The sequence below is a fragment of the Ranitomeya imitator genome, chromosome 2, assembly GCF_032444005.1.
Source record: "Ranitomeya imitator isolate aRanImi1 chromosome 2, aRanImi1.pri, whole genome shotgun sequence".
NCBI lineage: Eukaryota > Metazoa > Chordata > Amphibia > Anura > Dendrobatidae > Ranitomeya > Ranitomeya imitator.
The window spans coordinates 809,115,656-809,131,070 of record NC_091283.1 but is presented as its reverse complement, the minus strand read 5'-3'; positions in this window follow the sequence as shown (position 1 = coordinate 809,131,070).

Genomic DNA, 15,415 nt, shown 5'->3' with positions numbered 1-15,415 from the left:
AGATCCAACACTGGAACATTGACAAGGAGCAAGGAAGACAGACTCAGGTGGAGCTAAATAGCAAGGCAGCCAACGAGCTCACCAAAACACCTGAGGGAGGAAGCCCAGAGACTGCAATACCACTTGTGACCACAGAAGTGAACTCAGCCACAGAATTCACAACAGTCGCAGCCACCGTGACATCCCCTTTAATGCGACCGGACCCGGTACCAAGTACCCCACGGCCCAGGCGGGGGAATCGCTTGCCTTTACCTGGTCACATTATCGCTATACAGTGGGAACGGAAAGTGTTCAGACCCCTTTAAATTTTTTACTGTTTGTTTCATTGCAGCCATTTGGTAAATTTAAAAAAGTTCATTTTTTTCTCATTAATGTACACTCTGCACCCCATCTTGACTGAACAAAAAGTGAAATATAGTAATTTTTGCAAATTTATTGAAAAAAGAAAAAAATGAAATATCACATGGTCATAAGTATTCAGACCCTTTGCTCAGTATTGAGTAGAAGCATACTTTTGAGCCAGTACAGCCATGAGTCTTCTTGGGAATGATGCAACAAGTTTTTGACACCACCTGGATTTGAGGATCCTCTGCCTTTCTTACTTGCAGATCCTCTCCAGCTCTGTCAGATTGGATGGTGAACGTTGGTGGACAGCCATTTTCAGGTCTCTTCAGAGATGCTCAATTGGGTTTAGGTCAGGGCTCTGGCTGGGCCAGTCAAAAATGGTCACTGAGTTGTTCTGAAGCCACTCCTTTGTTATTTTAGCTGTGTGCTTAAGGTTATTGTCTTATTGGAAGGTGAACCTTTGGCCAAGTCTGAGGTCCAGAGCACTCTGGAAGAGATTTTCATTCAGGATCTCTCTGTACTTGGCCACATTCATGTTTCCTTCAATGACAACCAGTTGTCCTGTAAGATGCCCAAGCAAGGTAGTCATGGGCGAGCTTCTGTTCCCACTCGCTTTGGCATCCTATAGACAACACCTGTCCCAGTCCCGGTGTGCTGCTGTGTGAGGGGTGCACACTTACTTCAGGGCCACAGGCATCTTCTGACTCCAGGAATCCCTCTTCTGGAACCAGGGTAGCAATCAATCTCGGGGACACGAGGTTCATGAAAACAACCAAACTTTTACTTGGTGACTGGCAGTATTTACAGGTAAGTGAATAGGATTAGGCCCAATTTGTTGTCATCTTTCCCACAGGTACCAGACACAACTTCAGCCCTGTTTCTTGGTATAGGTAGAATATCCCTCTTAGATAGTTCTCTAGCTCTAGGGAACCTTCTTTTCCACCAGTATATCTGGATGCCACCTCACTCTGCCTGTTACAGTTTGAGTCGAATTTCTCCAGCAGCTTCACAGGCAGAATGTGCCCCCAAGCCCCGACGTCTATCTTTAGGTTCCCAGGCCGGAAAAAGGGGATTCATGCGGAAGGGTTCTATGGCAATCTTTTGAGTGTCATGGGGCAGAGGGCAGACCATCACAGCCACCACTCCTACAGACCCATAGTCTTGCATTAGCAAGTTTAATTTCAGACTTAGATAAAAAAAATTGGACATATGCGATTTTGTTCGGATCACTAACAGACATGTGAATAGCTACACAGACTATATTAGGAGCACCCCCGCGGGCAGTGGGATACTCGGTACAGGGTCCTTCGGTTCTCAAAGGGGATGTCACGGTGGCTGATCCGGTCCGTGGCCCCAGGGACGTCAGTGTAAAAGGGGGAAAGGTTTTTAAAGGGGAAATTTTCGTGACGCCACCTGTGGTATTCGGTCAGGGTGACCGAAGCTGCTTTAAGGGGCCCGCTGGGGTGATGTTATGGCAGCTAGATGGTATACCTTCCCACAGGTGAAGTATGTCCCCTGGGCTTCCCAGTGTGTAGATGGTGGATGGTGTGAGGCGCAGTGAAGAACGAGGACACAAGGTGGCAGTCTCTTTACCTTTTATTGAAGGCTTCAGCATCCACAGTCCAGAGCACCAGATCACAGGGCAGGCAGAGTCCGGCCAGTTTGGAGGCGAATCCAGAGTCCCCCTATCCAGGTGGAAATCAGTAGCCTTCCTCTAGCGCCTTGGTGTTGTAGTATCAAACTGCTAAGCCTCTCATAAGGTCCTCACAGATGTTGTAGATGTTATCGATGTTATCTCTTTCTCTCTTTCCCCCATATGGATAGGACAAACCCGTATGACCGGTGTCTTGAGGCTTTTCACAGGGACTCTATCATTCCCTGGCCTCTCGTGGGTGCCACTTGCGTCCTGGGTATGGGGCAGATCAGTAACTTGCAATTAGCTGTCCTGCCGGTCTCTGGAGCAAGGCATTAAGGACTGTAGCTACCTCGGTGTTCCGGCTACTGGGATCCTGCGCCTCAGAAGGAGGCAGCCTGTGCAGGGCAGAACTCCTTCAGGTATCCACTCCTTTGCTATGACTTCTTCTCACTCTCTACAATACAGTCCTCTGTTCGTGTCCTTTCTTAGGAGCTGCCGCACGTGGGGTAGGCGCAGCTCGGTAACCCTCTGTCTAGGCCTCTGACAGGCTCCCACCCCTGTCAGGGACCAACTACCTGAGCAAAGCTCAGCCAGCAACTGCCTAAGGCTACGTTCACATTAGCGTTCCGCTAATGTGCGTCGCTGTTGCGTCGGCGATGCAGCGGCGACGCAGCGGCGACGCGCCCCTATGTTTAACATGGGGGACGCGTGCGTTTTTTTTGTTGCGTTTTCCGACACGTGCATCATTTTCGACGCTAGCGTCGGACGCAAGAAAATGCAACAAGTTGCATTTTTCGTGCGTCCGATTTTCGTCAAAAAACGACGCACGCGTTGCAAAACGCAGCGTTTTTGCGTGCGTTTGCGCGCGTTTTTTGAGCGTCGTGCGTTGCGTCGCCGTTGCGTCGCCGACGCACCGGCGCGCAACGCTAATGTGAACGTAGCCTAACTTCCTCTGCAGGCCACCAGTTTTACCTAATTGTGGAAAGTGCCCTAATAAATAGGAGCATAGCTCCCCCTGGTGGACTGGAGTATGAAATGTGTTGTATGTTTGTGGTACCTGGTAAAGAGATCTCCTTTATTGCCTACAAACGTAACATCACTCCCCCCTAGAGGAGAATGATATTACTGTAACGACTAGGACCCTGGGGCGCTGCATATACACAGACTATAAAAATAGGTGGTACAAGTTCTATCCGTGAAAAGCAAAGATAAAACTCATGAGGAGAAAAACTGATGACTGAATGAACCCTTACACTGATGCAGATCACACTACCTGCAGACAGCAGTATTTTAAGTATGACATGCTGGTGTAATATGTGAGAGAAAAAACTCCATTTTGTGTCTGTGGTTTCCATCTTGTCATGTCATGGTGACCAAATAACACTGCTGTGCGGGGAAATTTCAAACTTTTCTTCATGCCCCTAAAGTCCCTATTTTCTTCATACTTCGTAGCAAACTTTTCTTTGTGACACTATTTAAGTGCCTACATGTGCTAATAAAGAAGAAATCCTATCTAGCACACCACACAAGGCTATGCTGTACTGATTTCCTAGAGATCTCTTAACATACTTTAATATTTGGAGTTCAAAAGGCATAGAAGAGTGAGTTTCGCTCACAACTACAATTCAAATTAGAGGCTTTGCTAAACGTTAAACATAAAACCAGTGTACTTCTAATTACTTTACCTTTTTATTAACCAAGTTTAATTCCATGTAAATAAACTACTAATTAAAAGTTATAATTATGAAAAGTATCCAGTTAAAAAACAAACAAATTTTCCCCTAATTGAGAAACTGTCCTATACTTTGTACATATTTAACCTACGGCATCAGTCAGCAAGCCAGATAGTTTAATGAAAGGATTCTACCTTGTGAAAGTAACACATTTGAGCAGTTTGAGCAGATGGAGAGCTCTGCGGGGATGAGTCATCCGTCAGTCCGTCAATGTATTAATCATGCTTTAACTATCACACGACACAAGTGCTACTGTTGGAAAGGTTTTAGGCATTTTCTATTTTCAAGCAAAAAGAATAAGAAAATTTTTTTTTTTAATCATAGTTTGTAAAATTACAGAACTCCAAATGAGCAAGTATGAGAAATATATTCTGTTTGGTAACAAGGTGCAAAGATATTTTTGGAAGAGCTTGGATGAATATAGAGGTTTCAGTAAACAAAATTCATATCAATTTTTTTGTATAAAAATGAATACATAAAACATGTATATTACGTATAATTACACTGGTATATTATGCAAGTGCAGCGCCGAAGAGTCCTGGTCGTTGCAGTAATGTCGCTCTGCCACTAAGGGGAGCGATGTTATGTCTGATTGCAGTAAAGGAGTTCACCTGACCAGGTATCACAGTCACACACTACACTTCACACTCCGGCCACCAGGGGGAGCAAAAGGCACTATGTACTAGGCCACTCCTCACACTGGTAAAACTGGGGGTTGGATAAGAAGTTAGTTCAGAACGCAGCCTGGGAGAGCTCCTGGGAGGACTTGTCAGAACTGGGAATCTGGCAGGTACCTAGCAGAAAGGACAGGTTGTTACGGGACCGCGCCTGCACTACCTTGCGGCGGTATCTCAAGGAAGGACACGAAGAGAAGGGAGAGAAGGATATTGTGGCAGGACAGTTGATTACAAGTTGGCTGTCTGACTTAAATCACCTAAACGGACATGGGAGGCAATCGTGGGAGAGGGGCGTCACTAGAATCCCAGAATAACTCCAGGCCTACCTGTCATAAAGGTGCGTCCTAGCCATATAATCTGGGGGACGGAGAGAGAGAGAGAAGGAACAGATACGACAGTTGTGAGGACTATCCCGTGGTGCTCAGCAGGGAAGGACTACAACTCACAGGTGCTAGAAGGTAGACACTGATTCCCACCTTCAAGGGAACTCTGGATGTGCCTTTGGACCGGCCGGTCTCAGCCAGCCCCGTTAGCAGTGCTCTGGACTGCGGACCCCGAAGCCTTCAGTAAAAGTAAAGAGACTACAACCCTGTGTCCTCGTTATTTCTCGCACCTTGCACCACGCACCATCACCTTTCATTGGACGCCCCTTAGCAGGGTCACGGACCGGGTCTAGCCACCGTGACAACCCCGGATCGAGTACCCCGTGGCCCTGTGTCTGGGGGCGCTCCACAATGTTATCCCACTCTATTAAAGTTTATGTGAGTTGGGAACAAAGCAAACAACACAAGTGGCCTCTGGTATTTTTATTTAAAACACCACGCCAGCATTTTTTTCCAGGGCTGGATTGGTGCTTCCAATGTAGGGTCCTTGCCCCTGGTCTCATACGCACTCTTTGGAGTCTTCAGCTTTTTTCCGCGCCTCTCCAATTTCATGGCGCTATCTTGGGACCACAACTTCTGACTGGTCGAATGTCAGAAGTTACATCATAAGCTCTCAATGCAAGTGTATGAGAGCTAGTACGAGGCTTTCATAGACTTGCACTGAAGAGTGACATCTGGCTCACTCCATAAAACACTGGAGCATTCTGGGCGGTCAGAAATGGCCGAAGATAGAAGGGAAAGATGACGGAGAGTGAGTATAGGAGTAGGGTCAAGGACCTTAGATTAGAAGCACCCTTCCATTGGTAAAACAAGAAAAAACGCTGGAGTGGTGTTTTAAAGGAATATCTTAATCTTTCTTTAGGTAGAAAAACTGTTGGGGAAGAATAGTGCACAAGAACATCAGGTGATTCCCTGAGCAGGTTGTGTTGAGGCACAACTCCAATAGACACCTTAAAATATCAGCTGCTGCTGCCTCGCGGCTGAGAGATGATGTCCTCCAGGATAGTTGACCTAATCTTTCTTTAGGAGCATGGTAGTGATGAGTTATTCAGCTATTTACGTGAACGATGAGAGCTGGCACCCTACAGAGAAATACTTACCTTATTAATGCCTCTCTCTGGGAGTAAAATTACACTGTCTGGCAGCCAATACAACCAAAACCTCCACTACCTAACATGAAAACACTCTGTATTCACCTGTTTATGGGCGCAGTCAGATAGTCGTATAACTTGGACGATAATAGCATCGCAGAGCATGGACTCCTAACTTCAGTGTGACAGCTGCATAGAAATAGAAGCTGTCATGTTCAGGTCAGAATAGCCGCCAGCCAGCCAGAGCATTGCTATGCGATCGTCATCCCTGTTATATGGCCATCTGACTGCAACCTAATAAGAATATGTTTGGGATCTGAACTGAACCCAATGATCCAGTTTACCAAAAAGAGCTGGTGCGCCCATCACTAGAACATACCGAGCCTTTGCATCCCGGCGTATTGGTTGACGGAGGGCAGTGAGCTCCCGAAGATTGGCAGTTTGGATCAGCAGAATAGCCACACCAATGGCCTAAACTAAGCGCTCTCTCATGCTTATAGCAGAGGCAGCTTTGCATTTGCAACATCAAAGAAGCACAGGCGAACTGAAGCTGGTCTGATCCATCCAGCTTCAGAGCAGCACTTGCAGGAAGACACTAACCTGGGCAAACTGTGGCCCACATCTGGCCTTCTGGTTGTTCCAGTCTATCCAGATGTGAGAGAGCGAGAGGGCAGTAGTCATGGTTGTGACTATGTGTTGTAGCGCGCCCTGGTCTCCCATCACATGAAAACACTGTCCCACTGTCAGCATACCTTTAGTTATGCCATCTGCACCCTCGGGGTCCCATTGGGCTTGCTTAGGTTCCATTGCTTCTGTTATTGCACAGTGAGAGACAGTCCAATACGTACTTAAAACTTGGAACTTTACTTTTTCTTTCACACAGCACATCCTGGTCAATAACAACATTAGCATCAGTTTCCACACAGTTCACAACGGGTCCTCTCTCTGCCTCCTGTCCTATGTCAGCTAGTACGATACGTGGTCCCACCGCCTCCGGCGGTATCACAGCATCCTCCTTTGGCAAAGTCTCTAAGCATGGGAGTTCCCTTGTCCGTTTCACACTGGATCTAAGAGCATCAGCCCATGCAATGACTGGCCACATTCCTGAGCGACCTGCATCCCGTGTATTATCCCAGACCTAACTTTTATCCTCAGCTCAGCCTGCGGTCACACTGCCACTCCAGCTACACTTATGTCCTTTCCTTGTTCCCAGACTGCGTTCCAACTCTGCTGCAGCCAGTTGCTATCCTGGCCTGCTACTGTGGATGGCTGGGCACTTCACCTCTTAAACGTAACGTGGTTTGCTGTGTCACCCGGGCCTTAAGCCCACCCGTGCTCTATGGGCGCTCTGGTCCCAACTGACTCACTCAGGAAGTCATCTTGACTTTACCATTGCAAACCTCTCCTATAATGAGCTATGTACACCCCTGTATGCTAGTGTACTATTGTGCCCCCATATAGTGGACGGATGTGAGAACTGCAGTAACTTAGATCTCTAAATATATATACATACTTAGCAGCAAAAAATACTTTACATTAGGGGCGTAGCACCCCTTTACACAGACATGCCCTCCCCCTGCCACCGTCCATTCGCTGCCACCCGCTGTCACTACTATCTGTAGCCTCAGGATGCAGACAGTGATGAATACATTGGTGGAGCACAAGCTCCTGGCTCCATCTTCCACCAATTATCGTGTTAGACAGCAGAAACAATGACGTCATTTCATTGCGCTGCTGCTGAGATTCAGTGCACAACAGACAGGAGCTACGTCCTGGGGAAACAGGAGAGAGGTACGGTAAGTATTATTACACTATATATATGGTGGCTATGTGGGGGCTCATATTGTGCATAGGAGGCTATGTGGTGCCTCATACTGTATATTGGAAGCTATGTGAGTGGCTAATGCTGTATATATCAAGGCTATGTGGGTCACATGATTTATATAAGAGACTATCTTGAGCATACACTGTATATAAAAGGCTATGTGCGGCTCACGCTGCATATAGTGAGGCTATGTGGAAGCTCATGTTGTATATAGGGAGGCTATCTTGGGCTCATGCTGTATTTAGGTTATGTGAGGCTCACACTATTCTGTATATATGAAGACTATGTGGGGTTCACGATACATATAGGAGCCTATGTGGGGGCTCATAATGTATATAACAAGCTACATGGAGGCTCATACTGCATATACAGTATGATTCTATTTGGTGGCTCACATTGTATATAGCAGTCTATATGGGGCTGACACTGTATATCAGAGGCTATGTGGGGCTCATGCTTTATATCAGAGGCTATGTGGGGTTCATATTGTATATAGGAAGCTACGTGGGGGCTCATACTGTATATACGATGCTATCTGGGGGCTCACATTGTATATAGCAGGCTATGTTGGGGCTCACGCACTATATCAGCGGCTATGTGGGGTTCATATTGTATATTAAATGCTATGTGGGGCACATGCTGTGTGTCAGAGGCTATGTAGGACACATGCTGTATATAAGAGGCTATGTGTGGATTCACATTCCATATAAGGAGTCTATGTGGGGCTCACGCTGTATATAGGGTGGCTATGTGGGCCTCAAACTGTATACAAGATGCTATGTGGGGCTCACACTGTATATAGGAGACTACTTTGGGACCGACACTGTATATATTGAGGCTATGTTGGGGCTCATGCTGCATTTAGGAGTCTGTGTGTGGATTCACACTACATATAGGGAGACTTTGTGGGGCTCACGCTGTATATAAGAAGGCTATGTGGGGTTTCATGCTATATATTGGGAGGCTATGTGGGGCTCACACTGTACATAGGAGGCTAATTTGGGGCTCACACTGTATATATGGAGATTATGTTGGGGCTCACGCTGCATTTAGGCGTCTATGTGGGGATTCACATTGCATATAAGGAGACTATGTGGGGGCTCACACTGTATATAAGAAGGCTATGTGGAGTTTCATGCTATATATTGGGAGGCTATGTGGGGCTCACACTGTACATAGGAGGCTAATTTGGGGCTCACACTGTATATATGGAGATTATGTTGGGGCTCACGCTGCATTTAGGAGTCTATGTGGGGATTCACATTGCATATAAGTAGACTATGTGGGGGCTCACGCTGTATATAAGTAGGCTATGTGGGGTTTCATGCTGTACAGTATATAGGAGGCTACTTTGGGGCTCACATTGTATATATGGAGGTTATGCTGGGGCTCACACTGCATTAGGAGTCTATGTGGGGACTCATACTGTACATAGGAGGCTATGTGGGGCTCACATTGAATATAGGAGGCTATTTTGGGGCTCACATTGTATATATGGAGGTTATGTTGGGGTTCATGCTGCATATAGGAGTCTATGTGGGGACTCATGCTGTATAGGAGGCTATTTGAGGGCTTATATTGTATATTGAAGGCTATGTGTGTGCCCATACTGTATACTGGAGGCTATGTGGGGGCTCATACTGAATGTAGGAGAATTTGTGGGGGCTCATACTATAAATAGGAGGCTATGAGAGGGCTCATTCTGTATATTATGCATAGTTACATAGGTTGATAAAAGATGACCTAGGTCCATCAAGTTCAATCGTTCTCCACCAATTATTCATTTTGGCACTAAATTAACTATAACCCGCAATTCTATGTGTATTGAGGAAATAATCCAGCCCTTTTTTTAAAAGCTGTTATAGTGTCTGCCATTACTACCTCTTGTGGTAGGGCATTCCCCATTCTGACTGATCTGACATACGGTATATCGAGGCTATGTGAGGGGCTCATACTGTGTATAGGAGGCTATATGGGGGCTCAGACTGTATATAGGAGACTATTTGGGGGCTTATACTGTATATAGGAGGCTATGTGGGGGCTATTATTGTAAATAGGAGGCTATGTGAGGACTCATACTGTATATATAAGAAGGCTATTTGGGTCACATGCTGTATATAAGAGGCTATGTTGCACACCTACTGTATATAAGAGGATATGTGGGGCTCACAATATATATAGTGGGATGTTGTGGAGGCTCAGGCCGCCGTCACACATGCGAGTTTTACGGACGTAAGAGCGCAGACTCTACGTCCGTAAAACTCGCAAAAAATACGGCACAATTATTCTCTATGCCCCTGCTCCTATTTGCCGTATTTTACTGATCAGTATTATACGGCTTTCTACGGCCGTACAAAATCGCAGCATGCTGCGTTTGTCACCGTACTGCGCAAGAAATACGCCAATGAAAGTCTATGGAAGCGTGAAAAATACGGATTACACACGGACAAGCAGTGTGACTTGCGAGAAATACGCAGCGCTGTTAGAGAGAAAAGCCGGTAATTCAGTGCGGTGTACAGTAAAATCACACTGACAGCTTACAGTAGAATAGGTAGAATAAATGTGTACACATAGAATAGGTATATATATATATATATATATGTCAGTGAGACACATATATGTATATATATTAATATTTATTCCAGCGCTATACAGCTTGAAAGCCGGTAATTCAATTACCGGCTTTTTCCTTCTCCTTCCTAAAACCCGACATGATTTGAGACATGGTTTACATACAGTAAACCATGTCTTCTCTCCATTTTTTTTGCAGATTCCACACTACTAATGTCAGTAGTGTGTATCTGCAAAATTTGGCCGTTCTAGCTCTTAAAATAAAGGGTTAAATGGCGGAAAAAATTGGCGTGGGCTCCCGCGCAATTTTCTCCGCCAGAGTAGTAAAGCCAGTGACTGAGGGCAGATATTAATAGCCTGGAGAGGGTCCACGGTTATTGGCCCCCCCCTGGCTAAAAATATCTGCCCCCAGCCACCCCAGAAAAGGCACATCTGGAAGATGCGCCTATTCTGGCACTTGGCCACTCTCTTCCCATTCCCGTGTAGCGGTGGGATATGGGGTAATGAAGGGTCAATGCCACCTTGCTATTGTAAGGTGACATTAAGCCTAATTAATAATGGAGAGGCGTCAATTATGACACCTATCCATTATTAATCCAATACTAGTAAAGGGTTAAATAAAACACAAACACATTTTTTAAAATTATTTTAATGAAATAAAAACAATGGTTGTTGCAGTATTTTATTCAACGCCCAATCCAGTCACTGAAGACCCTCGTTCTGTGAGTAAAAAAACATAATAAACCAACAATATACTTACCCTCCGCAGATCTGTAACGTCCAACGATGTAAATCCTTCTGAAGGGGTTAAAACATTTTGCAGCAAGGAGCTGTGCTAATGCAGGCTGCTCCTCGCTGCAAAACCCCAGGGAATGAGGCTAAAAATAGATCAATGATCTATATTTAGCTTCATTTGCGGTGAGGCGCCCTCTGCTGGATGTTTATAGATCGTGGGAACTTGCCTAGAAAGCCTGGGAGCTTTCTAGGTAATTTCCCACGATCTATGAACAGCCAGCAGAGGGCGCCTCACCGCAAATGAAGCTAAATATAGATCATTGATCTATTTTTAGCCTCATTCCCTGGGGTTTTGCAGCGAGGAGCAGCCTGCATTAGCACAGCTCCTTGCTGCAAAATGTTTTAACCCCTTCAGAAGGATTTACATCGTTGGACGTTACAGATCTGCGGAGGGTAAGTATATTGTTGGTTTATTATGTTTTTTTACTCACAGAACGAGGGTCTTCAGTGACTGGATTGGGCGTTGAATAAAATACTGCAACAACCATTGTTTTTATTTCATTAAAATAATTTTAAAAAATGTGTTTGTGTTTTATTTAACCCTTTACTAGTATTGGATTAATAATGGATAGGTGTCATAATTGACGCCTCTCCATTATTAATTAGGCTTAATGTCACCTTACAATAGCAAGGTGGCATTAACCCTTCATTACCCCATATCCCACCGCTACACGGGAATGGGAAGAGAGTGGCCAAGTGCCAGAATAGGCGCATCTTCCAGATGTGCCTTTTCTGGGGTGGCTGGGGGCAGATATTTTTAGCCAGGGGGGGGCCAATAACCGTGGACCCTCTCCAGGCTATTAATATCTGCCCTCAGTCACTGGCTTTACTACTCTGGCGGAGAAAATTGCGCGGGAGCCCACGCCAATTTTTTCCGCCATTTAACCCTTTATTTTAAGAGCTAGAACGGCCAAATTTTGCAGATACACACTACTGACATTAGTAGTGTGGAATCTGCAAAAAAAATGGAGAGAAGACATGGTTTACTGTATGTAAACCATGTCTCAAATCATGTCGGGTTTTAGGAAGGAGAAGGAAAAAGCCGGTAATTGAATTACCGGCTTTCAAGCTGTCTAGCGCTGGAATAAATATTAATATATATACATATATGTGTCTCACTGACATATATATATATATATACCTATTCTATGTGTACACATTTATTCTACCTATTCTACTGTAAGCTGTCAGTGTGATTTTACTGTACACCGCACTGAATTACCGGCTTTTCTCTCTAATATATGTGTCTACTGACACATATATATATATATATATATATATATATATATATATATATATAGACAGTATATATATATTTTCTTTTCTTTTTGGGACACATGGATCACTTCTATAGCGGTATGTTGGTTTTGCTAGCCTGCGAGAAAACCACGCAGTACGGATGCCATACGGATTACATACGGAGGATGCCATGCGCAAAAAACGCTGACACACCCTGCCTACGGAGGAGCTACGGACCACTTTTTTCGGGACTTTTCAGCGTATTACGGCCGTAATATACGGACCGTATTGTTTTACGCTGTGTGTGACGCCGGCCTCACTCTGTATGTAGGGAGGCTATGTGGGGGCTCATACTTTAAATAGAAGGCTATGTGAAAACGTATACTATATATAGAAAGGCTACCGTTTTGTATATATATATATAGAAAGGCTATTTGGGTCACATGCTATATATAAGAGGCTATATTGGGCACATGCTACTGTATATATAAGACGCTATGTGGGGCTCATGCTATATATAGTGAGGTAATGTGGAGACTCACGCTGTATGTAGGGAGGCTACGTGGGGGCTCATGCAGTATATAGGAAGGCCATCTTGGGCTTATGCTGTATATACAAGGCCATGTGAGGCTCACACTGTATATATGGAGGCTATATGGGGCTCATGCTGCATATAGGAGTCTATGTGAGTGCTCATGCTGTATATAGACGTTTATGTGCAGGCTCATGTTTTATATAGGAGTCTATGTGGAGGCTCACACTGTATATAGAAGCTTATGTGCGGGCTCAAGTGGCATATAGAAGGCTATATGGGGGCTTACACTGTATATAAAAGGCTATGTGAGGCTCATGCTGTATATTAGAGGCTATGTGGGGCTCACACTGTACATGGGAGGCTATGTGGGGGCTCATGCTGTATAAAGTAAGTCTATGCTCACACTGTATATTCAAAGGCTTTGTGGGGGCTCACACTGTATATAGGGAGGCTATGTGGTTGCTCACACTGTATATAGGGAGGCCATGTGGGGGCTTATGCTGTATATAGGAGGTTATGTGTCGCTCACACTCTATGTAAGAGGCTATGTGTGGCTCACGCTGTATACAGTAAGCTACTGTATGTTGAGGCTTAGATTGAATATATGGAAGCTATGTTGGGGCTCACGCTGCATGTAGGAGTCTATGTTGGGAATCATGCTGTTTATAGGAGACTATGTAGGGTCTCATACTGTATGTAGGAGGCTTTGTGGGGGCTCATCTAATATACAAAGCTGAATGTGTGTGTGTATGTGTGTATGTCCGGGATTGGCATCTGCACCGTCGCAGCTACAGCCACAAAATTTTGCACAGTCACACGTCTGGACCCCGAGAGCGTCATAGGCTATGTTGTGAGGCGAAAATTTAACCCCGCGCATTCCAATTCACCAAACCATTTTGCCATTATCTACATAATAGGGAAAAAGTGAAAGGAAAAGTGTTGGAGGCAAATTGACAGCTGCCAGATGTGAACAAGGTGGACTTAAAGAGTGAGAGCGATGGCGCCAAAGAGTATATACCGTACAGATACTGAGGTGGGGCCCCGACATGGGATACTCACCACACACGGGGATATGAACACACACACAACGCGCCACACACTACCACGTGCTTGAACACATATACCACCCTCAGCACACATTTCACCACACATACACCAACCTCGCCACATAAAAGTCGAAACAGAAAAGTCGGCACTCAAAACTCGCCACGCGCAAAACTCGCCACATGCAAAACTAGCCACACGTGCAAAACTCACCTCATGGAAAACTCGCCACACGCAAAACTTGCACACGTGGAAAAATTGCCACATGCACAAAAGTTGCAACACATGCAAAAGTTGCCTCACACAAAACTTGCACATACTCAAAACGCACCGCACATAAAACTCGCCATGCGCAAAACTTGCTGCACACAACTTACTACACTAACCTGTCACATGCAGCTTGACACACAAAAAGTTGCTACACGCATGTCGCCACACAAAACTCACCTCACAAAAGTTGCTACATGCATTTCGCCACACGCAACTGAACACACACAACTTGACACATGAAACTCGCCCTAAGGCCGGTTTCACACGTCAGTGGCTCCGGTATGTGAGGTGACAGTTTCTTCACGTACCGGAGACACTGACTCACGTAGACACATTGAAATCAATGTGTCACTGCACATGTCAGCGTGTTTTCACGGACCATGTGTCCATGTGCAAAACACGGAGACATGTCAGTGTTCGTGGGAGCACACGGATTACACGGACCTATTAAAGTCAATGGGTCCGTGTAAAACACGTACCGCACACGGACGCTGTCCGCAGCGTCTTGTCCTTGCCGCACCTTCTCCTGTATGAGCGGTCACGTGGGGCCGCCGATTACAGTCATGAATATGCGGCTCCACCTCCCATAGGGGTGGAGCCGCATATTCATTACTGTAATAAGCGGCCCCACGTGACCGCTCATACAGGAGAAGGTGCGGCGAGGACAGGACGCTGTGAGGGAGCCGGGTGAGTATTTCATTAACAGCGGGGGGGGGGGGGGGGGCGCACAGGGTGTGGGGACAGGGATCTTTATTTTAAACAAGGAAAAAAAAAAAGGGGGTTTTCATATCTTCTCTCCAGCGAACACTGCTGGAAAGAAGATATGCATGGCGGCTTCAGCACCAGATGCAGGGGACAGCGCTTACTTGTAGCGCTGTCTCCTGCACGGTCCGTGTGGTACCCAGTTGGCACACGGGCGGCACACGGCTGCCGCACGTGTGCCACACTGATGTTCACGGTAAGCACACGGATACACGGACACGGATAATTCCGGTACCGATTTTTCCGGTACCGGAATTATCTGGACGTGTGAGACTGGCCTAAAACACACACAAGTCTGGTATTATACTTCAAAAATAAAAATCTGATTAATAAGCAGACAAACTAAAAGAGCAACAAATGTACCATATAGGAATAACGGCAGCTGTCAGTCACATGACTTGTCTATTATGTGTATGTGTGAGCTAATATATACTGCCAGGGGGGAGGGCTTCCTGTTGGCTGGGGATTTATCAGGCTGCCAATTTAGCTTACAAATACTGAGGTAAAAA